This window comes from Diabrotica virgifera, chromosome 6, assembly GCF_917563875.1.
Source record: "Diabrotica virgifera virgifera chromosome 6, PGI_DIABVI_V3a".
NCBI lineage: Eukaryota > Metazoa > Arthropoda > Insecta > Coleoptera > Chrysomelidae > Diabrotica > Diabrotica virgifera.
In genome coordinates, this window is record NC_065448.1 from 82,180,123 (window position 1) to 82,193,377 (window position 13,255).

General features: G+C 34.0%; 1 long non-coding RNA gene across 1 annotated transcript; it reads right to left on the bottom strand.

Moving 5' to 3' along the window:
- Positions 1 to 10,156: 10,156 nt before the first annotated feature.
- On the bottom strand, positions 10,157 to 13,063 carry LOC126886488 (uncharacterized). The gene is made up of 2 exons (XR_007698634.1): positions 12,650 to 13,063; positions 10,157 to 10,474 (listed from the first exon to the last, which is right to left on the bottom strand). It is a non-coding gene; the product is annotated as an uncharacterized LOC126886488 (long non-coding RNA).
- Positions 13,064 to 13,255: the final 192 nt, after the last annotated feature.

Here is a 13,255-nt window from a genome sequence, read left to right on the forward strand (position 1 = left end):
CTATTTCGCGATGGGCCACATATTCAAATAGCGAGACGTACACCGGAAAACAAAACTCCGGGTATATAAAACAATAATCAGGCCCATAGTAAGTTATGGCTGCGAAACATGGGTGGTGACACAGAAATCTGCCCATGCATTAGATGTGTTTGAAAGAAAAATATACCGTAGGATACTGGGCCCAATAAGTGAAAATAACAACCTGCAACTAAGCTATTCTGCCTCCCTTGGTATATCTCCGGGCAGCGTGTGATGGCACCGTAGATGCCACTGTTAGGAGACCGGGTCTCCTTAAACACCTGCTGCGCTGCAAGGAGCATTAGCAACGGAGACTGTTGTGAGAGTTGTACTTGTTGTTTTCGCGATTCATAATAAACAAAACAGTGTAGAGTGTGTAAAAAATTTATGGGTGCTGAGCCTCCCTTGCCTTCTCTGACGAGCCGCCACTGCTCCGATGATATTCCAATAAGAATCGAAAATCGCGATTCAGAGAGCTGGATTGCACTCCGTATTCTAATTGAAAAGTAAGATTGTTTTGCCTTCGCATTGCAACTGAAAATGGTATACATTTTTATTTAATACGCTCTGAGCTTCGCTGGTGTCGCTCCTAGCGGATTACTAATGCAACTTTTACCGGTAATTTTTAAATTTATTATTTAATTGTTATCGCTTAATTCTTACAACACAAAAAAGTAATTAAATTGCAATCGATTTTTTAAAGATTTTGCTAACCATTTTAACGTTCTATTAATGAAATATTCATTTCTTACTTCGGATACTTATTACTTTGGAATACATATTACAAAATATTAAAAAAACATAAAATTCAGTATTTAAAACGTAAGTACATTTAAGGCAAAAATATATACCAGAGCTTTGACCAACTAATATTATTTCCTATTAATGTTTTTAATTTCAATGTTTTAAATTAATTACTTTGACATTTATGTCAAATTTCCGGTAAAGGTTTACATACTTGTCACTACTGGCGCTCTCGACTTTTTAATTATCCCCTCTACCTACGAGCTCACAGCGTATAGTCGTATTACTCCGTAGAGTAACTAGGTGCATTTTCCGTTGGAACTTTATACCAAGCTGCAGACGGGGATGTGAATTGCATAGTGTAGAATTCCTTCCCTTTGTCTTCACTGCAGCATCCATTTGGCTTGCAAATTGTAGAAGTCTTGGAGGTGTCACCAGGAAAATGTACCAATAAGTTTTTCAATTTAAAAATCGTTTAGTAATATTTTTAATATTTTCAATATTATTAATGTTGCTATTAGGATTGAAAAACTTCATCTTTCAATTGCCAGATGACGCTAGTCACCTACCCTATTTGTTTCAGTTGCAATGTGTGGGAAAAGCTCTCGGTGCTGGTCAGTTAGGATATGGAGAACCAGCCTAAGCTCTCTCCGATGAGATTCCTATAAGAATCGAAAATCTCGATTCAGAAAGCTGTATTCTAATTGAAAAGTAAGATTGTTTTGCCTTCGCATTGTAACTGAATAAAAATGGTACACATTTTTATTTTGTAAATGATTACTTTATACAAAAGTAACGATTTGTAACGAATCCTCGAAAGTAACTATAATCAACATCACTACTATTCCTTTGCCTTTGCCCCTACAGTGTAGGCAACCACAACCGACATTAATATCGTTTTCCTTTATAAAATTTTCAATTTTTATTATTTTCAATTAAAGCCAGTTTATTTATCATCCGCAAACGAGGAGCAATTAGGTGATATGGTTATTTAGCAATTTTACGCCTTTTTATACCCAGAAAATGAAAATTTATTTGAAATCTCAACTTTTTATTTGGTTATATCTCGAAAACGGAAAATCCGCAAATGAAATTTCGAATGGAGGGATTTTCTTACGTCAGAAGCAATTATTTTAGATATACATTACAATACAGATAATACTTTTGCAAATACAGTTTAGGACCACCAAAATGGAAAATTTTTTTCTTCGGAAAATTTTTAAGCTTTATGATTTTTAGTTTAAACCAGGTCTATTCGTAATCCTCAAACCAGAAGAAATTAAATGATATAGTTATTGTTATTTTTACAGCTTTTAATAAATATCCCGATAATGGAAATATATACTTTGGCGCTGTCCCGAGAAATTTCATTTTCATATAACTTAAAAATGGAATATCCGCAAATGAAATTTCAAAGGAGGGATTACCTTTAAGTCAGGAGGAGTTACTTTGACTATGGTACATACTACTTTTAGCCTTACAGTTTAGGTTTACCAAAAGTGAAAATTATTCTGACATTCCTTTGCCCCTACAGTATAGGCAACCAACATTAATATCATTTTTCCTTTATAACATTTTCAATTTTCACAATTTTCAATTAAAACCAGTTTATTCATAATCCGCAAACGAGGTGCAATTTTTTGATATGGTTATTTAGTGACTTTACGGCATTTTATACCCTGAAAATCGACATTTATTTTTAGCTCTGCGCCGAAATCTCCACTTTTGATTTGCTTATATCTCGAAAACGAAAACTCCGCAAATGAAATTTGGAATGGTGCAATTATCCGCAAACGAGGTGCAATTTTTTGAGCTATGGTAGAAGTCAAAATAACGACTTTGAAAAAACCGTTTCGCTAACTTTATGACGCTCTTTTCACTCTGGAATAAAGTTATCCGGCAGATAAATTGACGTTAAATATCAAATATTTAACTGCCGAATAAAGTACCGAATACAGGCCCGATTCTATAAATGGGCACGCTGGGCACGTGCCCAGGGGCGCACGAGCCTGGGGGCGCCAAGAGGGCGCAAGAAAAAAAATAATAAAAAAAATAAAAATTTTAATAATAGTTTAAAATAAACAAATATTTTCTGGAGATCGCGGCAAATTGTAAACAAAAACTACGAATAGCGATTTAATCATTGGGAGGGTATCAGCGTAAAATACACCACCACAACCCGACCTCAACGCCGCGCCCGCGCCGGTCCTAGACGACGGAACAAAGCGGAGGCGCGCCGCTCTACATGTGTCTATTTTTAGCCCGCCCGCCTCCCCCCACCATCCTCACCACAACATCCCTTTTGTCTCTTGACTCCACAGTCAGGTATTAGACACTGGACAGTCTATTGTGGCGTGGTCTTTCCACGGTTGCGCTGTTTGTTTACGTGCATCGTGCATCAGTTCTTTCAGTCGAGCGCTTCGCTGCTTCTTTTTTGATGTGATTGGTGACTAGTGAGTGTAGTAGGCTACTATGAGTGAGAAAAAGAAACCTAGTGGCGCTGAATTCCGTAAACGTGCAAATCAGAGAATAGCGCAAGAGGCGATCTTCCTAAAAAAGGTTCCTAGAATAAGTAATTTCTTTAACGTTGTATCTGATGTTCATACGAGTCAACATAATTCTAATGACAAAAATGTTGACACTCAAAAAAGCTTGCCTCAAAATGAAGCTTCTGCCTCATCATGTTCAGATAACATAAATCCAGCTTCAAATGATCAGAATTTTTGTTCAGCTTCTGAACTATCCTTACCATCCACCACATCTCGTACACATCATTCGCCTAGTAGGTCTAAGCAGGTTACCGTAGAACCACTAAACCCATATTCTAGAAATAGTTTTGATTTTACACTAGATGATCCGGCCACTTGGGACACAAAAAACGATGAACAAGTTCTTCAAATAATCAATTCAAATGTCAAGCAAGATTTGCAAGCAGATTTTTCAAAGTCAGAACGGTACTATAAAAATGATGTTAAAAAAAACCGTAAGCTTTCAGTAAATTTGTTTTCAGGCGAAATCCCGAACGGAGAACGTTTTAGAAGAGATTGGCTTTTGTATTCAAAATCCACTGGTTGTGTATTTTGCATTCCATGTCTTCTCTTTCAACCAGAAAATAAAAGAACTTCTTTTTGTGAAGGTTTCTGTGACTGGAAACATTCATTAACTTTAGCCAAGTCACACGAACAATCAAATGACCACAGGATTAATGTCCTTAAATTAATTTCAAGAAAAAAGTCTCTTTCCGTAGAGTCCTTGGTCTCTTCACAGCATCAACAAGAGGTGAAGTATTGGAGAGACGTTCTAATTAGAATAGTGACAGTTGTAAAATTTTTGGCATCTAGAGGACTTCCGTTTCGAGGTGACAATCAAGAATTAGGTTCAACTTCCAATGGCCTTTATTTAGGATGCCTTGAGCTAATTAGTGAGTTTGATCCATTCTTAGCACAACATTTCACTAAATACGGCAATAAGGGTAAAGGAAATGTATCATACTTGTCATCAGACGTATGCAATGAATTTATTACCGTCATGAGCAACGAGGTGCTTCGTACAATAATTGATGAGATTAATCAAGCACGATATTTTGCCCTGGTTGTTGATTCGACACCTGATGCGTCACATAGTGACCAGCTGGCGGTAGTTTTACGGTATGTGTCCCTAAAAGATGCTTGTGCCACAGAGCGGCTTGTAAAACTCTTGCCACGTATATCGCACAAGTCTGAAGGTCTTGAAGAGGCAATCCTTTTGTCTCTTCAAGATCTGAAACTGGACATTCGAAATTGTCGTGGCCAAAGTTATGACAATGCATCAAACATGTCGGGCCCTTACAGTGGATTACAGTCAAGGATTAAACGAATAAACCACCTTGCAGATTATGTTCCGTGCGTCGCACATTCCCTTAATCTTGTAGGCAGCTATGCGGCCGAAAAGGCTTGTGTGGAGGTTGTAATCTTTTTCAACTTTGTTCAAAACCTCTTCAATTTTTTTTCAGCATCTACGCATAGATGGAATGTCCTAAAAGCATTAATAGGGAAGAGCAATGATGGAAAACCACAAAAAGAAAAGAAAACTCTGATGTTAAAATCCATGAGTGACACTAGGTGGTCAGCCAGGTCCGACGCACTACTTGCTTTGGTTACCAGCCATAAAGAAATCAAAGCTGCCCTTGAAGATTTGATTAAGGATAAAACACAAACACCAGACACACGGCTGACAGCAGAAGGGTTTGTTAAAACCTTGGAGAATTTCCAAACAGTTCTTTTAATTGTAATTTGGAATGATATCTTGCAAAGAGTGGACAAAGTTAGCAAAACGTTGCAAACAGAAGAATTAGACCTACTTGGTGCTACAAAAGAGCTTGAGTCTTTATCGTTGTTCTTAAACGAGAAAAGTGAAAAATTTGATGACTTTGAAGCTGAAGCTTTGAAAATGGCTAATTTAAGTACCCCTTCTTATGACAGAGCAAGAAAACGTACCATGTTTTTTGATGAACAAAGGGATGAACAGTTTGAGAAAATGGATCCTAGAACAAGATATAGAACTGGAGTTTTCAAACCCATTTTCGACCATCTAGTAGTGCAGCTCAGTAGCCGGAAAAATAGTTACGAAAATCTAAGTAAAAGATTTGAAATATTCAGTCAACTTCACGAGAAGAAGTATGAAGATCTAGTGGAACAAGCTAAAAAGGTTGCTCAGTACTACTCCAATGACATTTGCGAAAATGACTTCGTACAAGAGTGTCATCACTTTCAAATGTACATGAAGGCTGAGAAACTGAAGAGAATAAGAGACTGCTACTCATACATCAAAGAAAATAGTTTAACAAGCACATTTCCGAATTTGGAAGTAGCCATTAGGGTGTATTTGACTCTGCCAGTTACAAACTGTTCGGCAGAGAGGAGTTTTTCGGCCTTGAAGAAAATCAAGTCAGAAAATAGAAGTACAATTGCAGATGAAAAGCTAAACAGCTTGATGTTACTGTGCACTCAAAGTGACATAACCTTGAAACTTGACTGTGATAAACTGATTTCCACATTTTCAAACTTGAAAATGCGGAAGAAACCAATGTAAATAGAAACCGATGAACTGATGAACTTACAACAAAGATAATATAACATGAAAGTGTGATGTTATTATTAATATTGAACTAGTAGGTCTGTTCCTTTGTTTTAAGTGTAACACTAGTTCTTGAAAAGTGTAAGAAAAGTGTAAAAGTGTTACACTTTCTTGTTTCTTTGTTTTTCTAGTGTTTACACTTTTTTTCACGATACACTCAACTTCTGTCGTAGAACGCGTACAACTCGTTTCTTTGAAATGCTGTAGGAAAAAAAGTGTAACACTTTTCTACACCTACCTCCGAGACGGTGGTGGATATTACACTCGTCCTGCGCAGTATCATCCAACCGGAGCCAGCTGTTTAGCCGTTAAATGTGTGTGTTTACAAAAAAGATCTATTTCTTTTTAGTTTAATTTAAACTAGATTTATAAATTGAAAAAACTAAAGTAGCTACAAGTTTTAATTTAATTTTGCTTAACCTCCGAGTGGCACTTTCCTGTAATTTTAAAATTATCACTTTTCAGTGATTTTTTTAATATGCTTTTATGTCCTTAAGTTCAACAAAGCATTTCCTTTAATTACAATTAAGCCAAAACATCGCAAATCCTGGGCCCTGGACTACTAAAGGTATCCGGTATCCGCATATCAGCCATGAATATGCGTTCACTACTCTACATCAAGAAATTTACTTTCCAATGGCTCTGTCACTGAATATATCAGCAAGTATAGGAAAACCTATTTAAAACTTATAAAATCAGCTAAAAAATCGTACTATCAAAATTGTCTGAGAAGCTCTAAAAGTGTTGCAAAAGAAACTTAGTCCATAATAAACGATCTTCGAAATAAAATTCACCCAGCTTAAACATTTTTCCTTTCAGACCCTGGAAATCTAAATGAATACTTTGTTAATGTGAGTAAAAATATAACATCAACAGCTTCGTGCAATTGTACTTGAGACACTGTGTCAGGTGAGGTGTTTGAAAATTTGAGTAACTTGATTCTGGGGTGTGAATTTCTAAAACTTTTAAGTGTGGTTTTTAACCGTTGAGAAAAATTATTTATTTAGTGTTGTGTTTATAATTTAATATATGTTTTAAAATGAGTTTTGTTTTATTTTTTGAGAAAAAATTAAAAATACAGCATACTTACAGTACTTTTTTTGAAATGCTATTTTCCAAAGTTTATAAAATTTCTTACGCTCGATTTTATATTAATAAAGTTAAAGTGGACTTTAAATTTAAAGTTTTCTTTAACTGTAACAATTGCTTTTTTTAAGGTAACACACACTTTAACTTTATTATGAAATCGAGCGTTAGTCAAAATTCTAAATGCTCAGTAAATAATAACAACAATTAGGTACTTGTATTGAAAACAACATATTTTGTAATTTGAAAAAAAAACAACATATTTGCAACATAGATAACAAAACAACATGCTTTGTTACGTATTTTAAAAAACTCTCCATCATGCATGCTCCATGAGAAAAGAAAATATAAAACTAATTTCATCCTTATTGTGTCTCAGATGGCGTAGCTACTTTTGCTATAACTACTCAATGCTTTGCTACTCTACCTACCTACATACAATTTGTATTGTTTTATCAAAAAACAAGCATTTACATACTCTGCAAATTGTATATTTTTTCTTTGCATTTTCATATGAAAAAACCGCAGTATTTATCTTGAACTTTTTTTGAACAAGGTGCAATACTTAGGTAATATTATTATTAATAAAACAAAGTATATTAAAATACAATGTTAAAAACTTTAATAATATTAGCAATATTTAAAAACTTCAATATATTATAGTATACATATTATGAATCAGTAGAAACGATTATATTTAAATTTGGTAAATTATAACTCCAATCGACCAGAGCACGACCACACAACCCAAAACACAAGTACGCAAATATGGTTGTGTGAAGCGTGGCTCGAAGCCGTGCAATTTACGAGACTCGCTCGATCTGTAGATCCTTGTGTCCTCATCTCGCCAATTAATGATTCTTTTGAGAAAGGTAAATTTCCAGAGTACCTAAAGACAGCTATCATTATTCCTCTTCATAAGGGTGGTGAAAATCTAATTCCTGCAAGTATATACCTATTGCATTACTACCGGTACTCCAAAATTATTGAGAGACTCATAAAAGCATGACTTATGTCCTTTCTTGTTAAAAACAACATTTTATTACAAAAGTTCGGCTTTTTAAATAATAAATGTACTGCTGATGCCATGTTTTCTGTACTACATGAGGTTTATCAAGCACTGAGCAATAATCTTCACACTGCCACTGTTTTTTGTGACTATGCCAAAGCTTTTGATTGTGTAAATCATGAAATTTTGATAAAAATAACTAAATTTCTATGGAATTCGAAGAATTTCTTTGAATTGGTTTCAATCTTACTTTGATAGTTGGAAACAACTGGTTAGAGCAAATAATACAGACTCTAGTCTCCAAAATATTGTATGTGGGGTCCTCTACAAACCACATGGTTCAGTATCAGGTCCTCTACTTTTCCTTACGTTTATTAATGACATCCCTAGTTTAAAAATTAATGGAAAAAATTTTCTTTTTGCTGATGATACCAGTATTACTTGGAGCAACTCAAATATTGCTACTATACCTTCTGATCTACTCACGATAAAAACCTGGTCCGATTCTAATTTACCTTTTTTTAACATAAAACAGTAGCATTATCCTATACAGGAGCTCGTCAATCTTTACCTCTTAACACATTCACAGACACAACTGCATATGAAGCCACTTACTCCATAAGATGTGTCTACATCTAAAGTGTGTCTGTGAATGTGTTAATAACAGCCAGATCAGTATCGTTGATTCTGTAAAGTTTCTTGGTATTTTTTTTAGATAGCAATCTTAAGGGTTAAAAGGGTCTAAAGGGATAAACATTCACTGAAAGCGATATTATCTTTAATACCTGTGGTGCCTTCAACATTTAATGTCTGACTAAATTATTCTTTATAGGCAAAAAAATTTAAGGAATTTTGAATTAATTAGTTTTTAAATAAGTACATTTACCAGCAACAGTTGTAACGTAATTGTGTCAACTCGACAGTATTTAACTAGTTATTTGAATTTAATACCCTAGCTAGGGCATTATTTTTCAAAATAAATATTGAAAAATAACGCCCTAGGGCATTATAATATAACTGACTTCGAAATCATGTACAGTGGAACCTCGATTATCCGTCTCTCCATTAACCATCACCTCTGTTAACCGTCAGGGTACATACAGAAGTTGTATTGAGTTATACATTAGCAATCATTTAAATGCAAAAAAATAAAAAAAAAAGGTAATTTGATTTGTGATGAGGACACAAACGGCTATCCATTGCTGACAGATAAAGAACTCATTGAAATGGCAACAAAGGCGGACCAAACCTATTCGGAAGCTGACACAGTAGCTATATTGATGCTTGGACACAAGGAAGCTTGACTGTAGCTATATTGATGAACCTATTGTAACTGACAAAGATTTGCGTAAATAATCTAGAGAAGCTGCATCGCATGCAGAAGCCAATAAAGTAGATTGCATGATCTTATGCCTTATGCCGATTAAGAAATTCAGCCGTCGCAAAATATGAAGCAGCAGTAAAACAAACACAAATTTCAGAATATTTTAAATTGATTCGATTGTATGAACACAAATCCCTCTTATATTGTCAAACAAACCATACAAATGAAATTTGAGAGTTGTACTATGAATTTTTATTTTTTTTTAATGTTCTGTTAACCGTCTTTTCGATTATCCGTCATACCCTTGGTCCGGTGCCCTGACAGATAATCGAGGTTCTACTGTAATAATATTAATGTCCGACTGGTATATTATTTGACAAATAATGACATGATTTTGAAGTCAGTTTGATAAATAATGACATGATTTCGAAGTCAGTTAAGTATTATATAATGCCCTAGGCTCTAGGGCATTATTTTGAAAAATTACGCCCTAGGGTATTAAATTTAAATAACTAGTTAAATACTGTCAAGTTGACAAATAACAACCCAAGTAAAACTATGGTTACCACAATTACGTTACGACTATTGCTGGTAAATGTACTTATTTGAAAACTAATTAATTCAAAATTCCTTCAATTTTTTGCCTATAAAGAATAATTTAGTCGGACATTAAATGTTGAAGGCACCACGGGTATTAACGATAATATCGCTTTCAGTCAACTTATATCCCTCAGGCCAAAGGCCCTCGGTATATACACCATTGACCTCAAGTGTTATTATCCTTATAATACCCTTGGTACCTTAACTATAATCTCACAATCAGCCCATAGAAGGTGTCAAACAAATAAAATATTTGGGAATCATACTTGATAATTTATTAACAATTAAACGATTACTTTATTGATTACAGTTAATTTATTTAATGGAAATTAAGGTAATAATAATAATAATGTTTATTCAAAAATAATCAAATATAAAATCTTCCTGAGACTAAAAACATATTTAAGTGTATAATTAATAAGAATTAACATAGGAAGCCACAAGGAAATAAATCTGCACTTAGCTATAGCCCAAAGTAACTCCTGTTATTTATCCAAATCTTTACTAGTCAAACACATTTGTTTTGAAATTCCAGCAGTTTCTTCTTTTTATACCTTTTAAATATCTGGTGGTTGTTCCTAAAACAAAGACATAAATAAAAATTCTACATTGTGTACCATAAAAAAATCATAAAAATGTGGAAAGTATCACAAGAATAAAGAAAAGTCCCAGATATAAAATTCACTATTAAAATAAAAATAGTAAATAATTATTTATATCTGACACTTTTCTTATTGGAACTTCTTTCTGGTAACATCCTTAATCTCTGACTTTTACAATTTATAAGACAAGAGATGATGAATAAAGAAAGGGAAAAGGACTCTGCAGTATACAGTTACATTCTGCTTTCATTAATCTAGAAAAAAGATCAGAAAGATAATTCAAAGTCCGAAATTGTAAAAGTCAAAAAGAGATTAAGGATGTACCAGAAAGGGGTTCCAATAAGAAAAGTTTCAGATTTAAATAATTATTTACTATTTTAATAGTGAATTTTGTATCTGGGACTTTTCTGTTTTCTTTACGAGATATCGCTGAAGCATCCTAATAGTAGATAACTATTTTTGAAATTCCACTTAAATAGACAATTTGATTTCGTTTTGATTCAGAGGTGTGCAGGCAGCTCCACTGGGGACGCCGTAAGGCAGAAACAACTGTCTGGAGATTGTGTATCGCCTCTGGATCGAAAGGAAACATAAACTGTCTCTTCACTATCACAAGAGTATTTTAATATTTTTATTGAATAAAAGTAGTCAAAAAAAAGGACTAGTTGGTGGAGCGAAGAGATAAAAATAGCTGTGAAAGAAAAGAAAGTACCATGGAGAGCTTATCTAGAAAATAACAGTTAATAAGCAAGGAAGCTTGTGAAAGAAAAAGTTAAAAAAGCTAAATTGGAACAGTGGGAGAGATTTGGAGAAAAGATGGAGCAAGACAGTAGTAGGACAAACCAAAAATTGTTCTATTAAGGTCTGAAAAAATGAGAGGTAAATCAGGTAGTACTGTCGTGCAAATAAAAAAAAAATAAAATGGAGAAACACTTACCCAACCACAAGATATAGTTAATAGATGGAGTAAATATTCCAAAGAGTTGAGTAATGAAATAACAATGGAAGAATTAACGGAAGCCATTGCAAAAATGAAAAATGGTAAAGTGGCAGGAATAGATAATATCAAAACACGATTGTTGAAATATATGGGGGAATCTGCATTACACTACTTACACAAATTACTGATAACAATTTGGAAACAGAAACGCATCCCAGAAGATTGGGCAACAGCAGTAATGGCTCTTCTGGTAAAGAAGGGAGGTAAAAAAGTAATGTTCAAATTATCGAGGTATTTTCATGCTAAGTGTACTGGCTAAGATTTATGAATGAACACTGGAGATGAGACTGAGAAAGAAAGTGGAACTGAAAGAATCAACTAGACGATGCACAAAAAGGTTTCTGACCGGGCACAGTGTCCAAGATCATATCTTTACTATAAGACAATGGAAAAAGCCTTTGACAAGGTACCTGGACATCACATTTGGAAAGGGCTTGAACTGTTCGATGTTGGAGGAGAACTAATTGATGCAAGTAAAATTTATGTACTGGAACATTGTGCGAGCATTAAACTGTGAATCATTGCTAATACACAAGGAGTAAGGCAAGGCGGAGTTTTAAGCTCACTGCTATTCATTATATTATATATATGAATGAACCAATAAAAAAAATGCAGTAGAGTCCCGAAAATTAGATTTAGGTTACCATTGATTAAAAAGTATAACTCTGAGTAAATGTGTATCTGCAGATGACATTGCATTGATACCAAGTTCAGAGAAATCTTTACAAAGCAACCTAAATTTATAGACGAGAGAACTTGCAGACAAAGGAATGAAAATAAAATTAGCAAAGACTAAAACTTTACTTATTTCCAAGACACTGAGAGAAATCCATATAAACCTAGACGGAAATTTAGTAGAACATATGAATGATTTTGAATATTTATAAACTATAATAGACAAAAAATGCAAAAAAAAATGAACAACAGAATTGCTAAAACATCACGATTATATCACTCCCTCACTACAGGTTTCATTAGCAAAAGAGAAATTAGTGAGAAGACAAAAGGGACAGTATATTATATACCTCCCTTCTCTGCTTCATGGAAGTGAAACATGGCTGGCATTCCTAATAATTAAGCTTGAATTATCACATCTTTATTATTATTGTAGAGATTTAAAATCCTTATTAATTGAATTACATTAAACTTACCACTTATAAAATGTTTACTTTTCATATTTTAATTTTAGTTCCCTTATATCTGTTCTTCTTGTGGCTTTTATCCATTGTCCCCAGCTTTGTTTGGATAATTCATTTAAATGTATTGCATGGGGAGCCTTGGGAACAGTACAAAATAAGACTTTTCCCTGTCTGCCCTACTCCCACAATTTACAACAATACAAGTTACATGTATAAGCTTCCCAAGAAAGAAAAACTGATAACTGCTATGGACTAATTCAGTTCTGTAGGCGATAAACTACTTTATATTTGATTTGCTGCACACAATTTCGCTGCACAATCGACAATAAAAACAAACAGGATATTCTTTACAAATGTAAATATTAGGATTAGGTTATGTTATGTTATGTGCCCCCAGTTAGGCCATATTCGGAAGTTCCTTGTCCCTTTCAGGGTTGCCAGATGAAATTTCAGAATATCCCTAGACGGGAGCTTCAATTTCCCCTAGAAATCCCTAAATCGTATTATTTTAACCTAAAAAAGAAGAAATTGACAGATGACAGCTGCCAATTTAATTTATAACCTATTAAACACTATGTTTAATCCACTTTAATCATTGATTAGGTAATGTTTTAATGT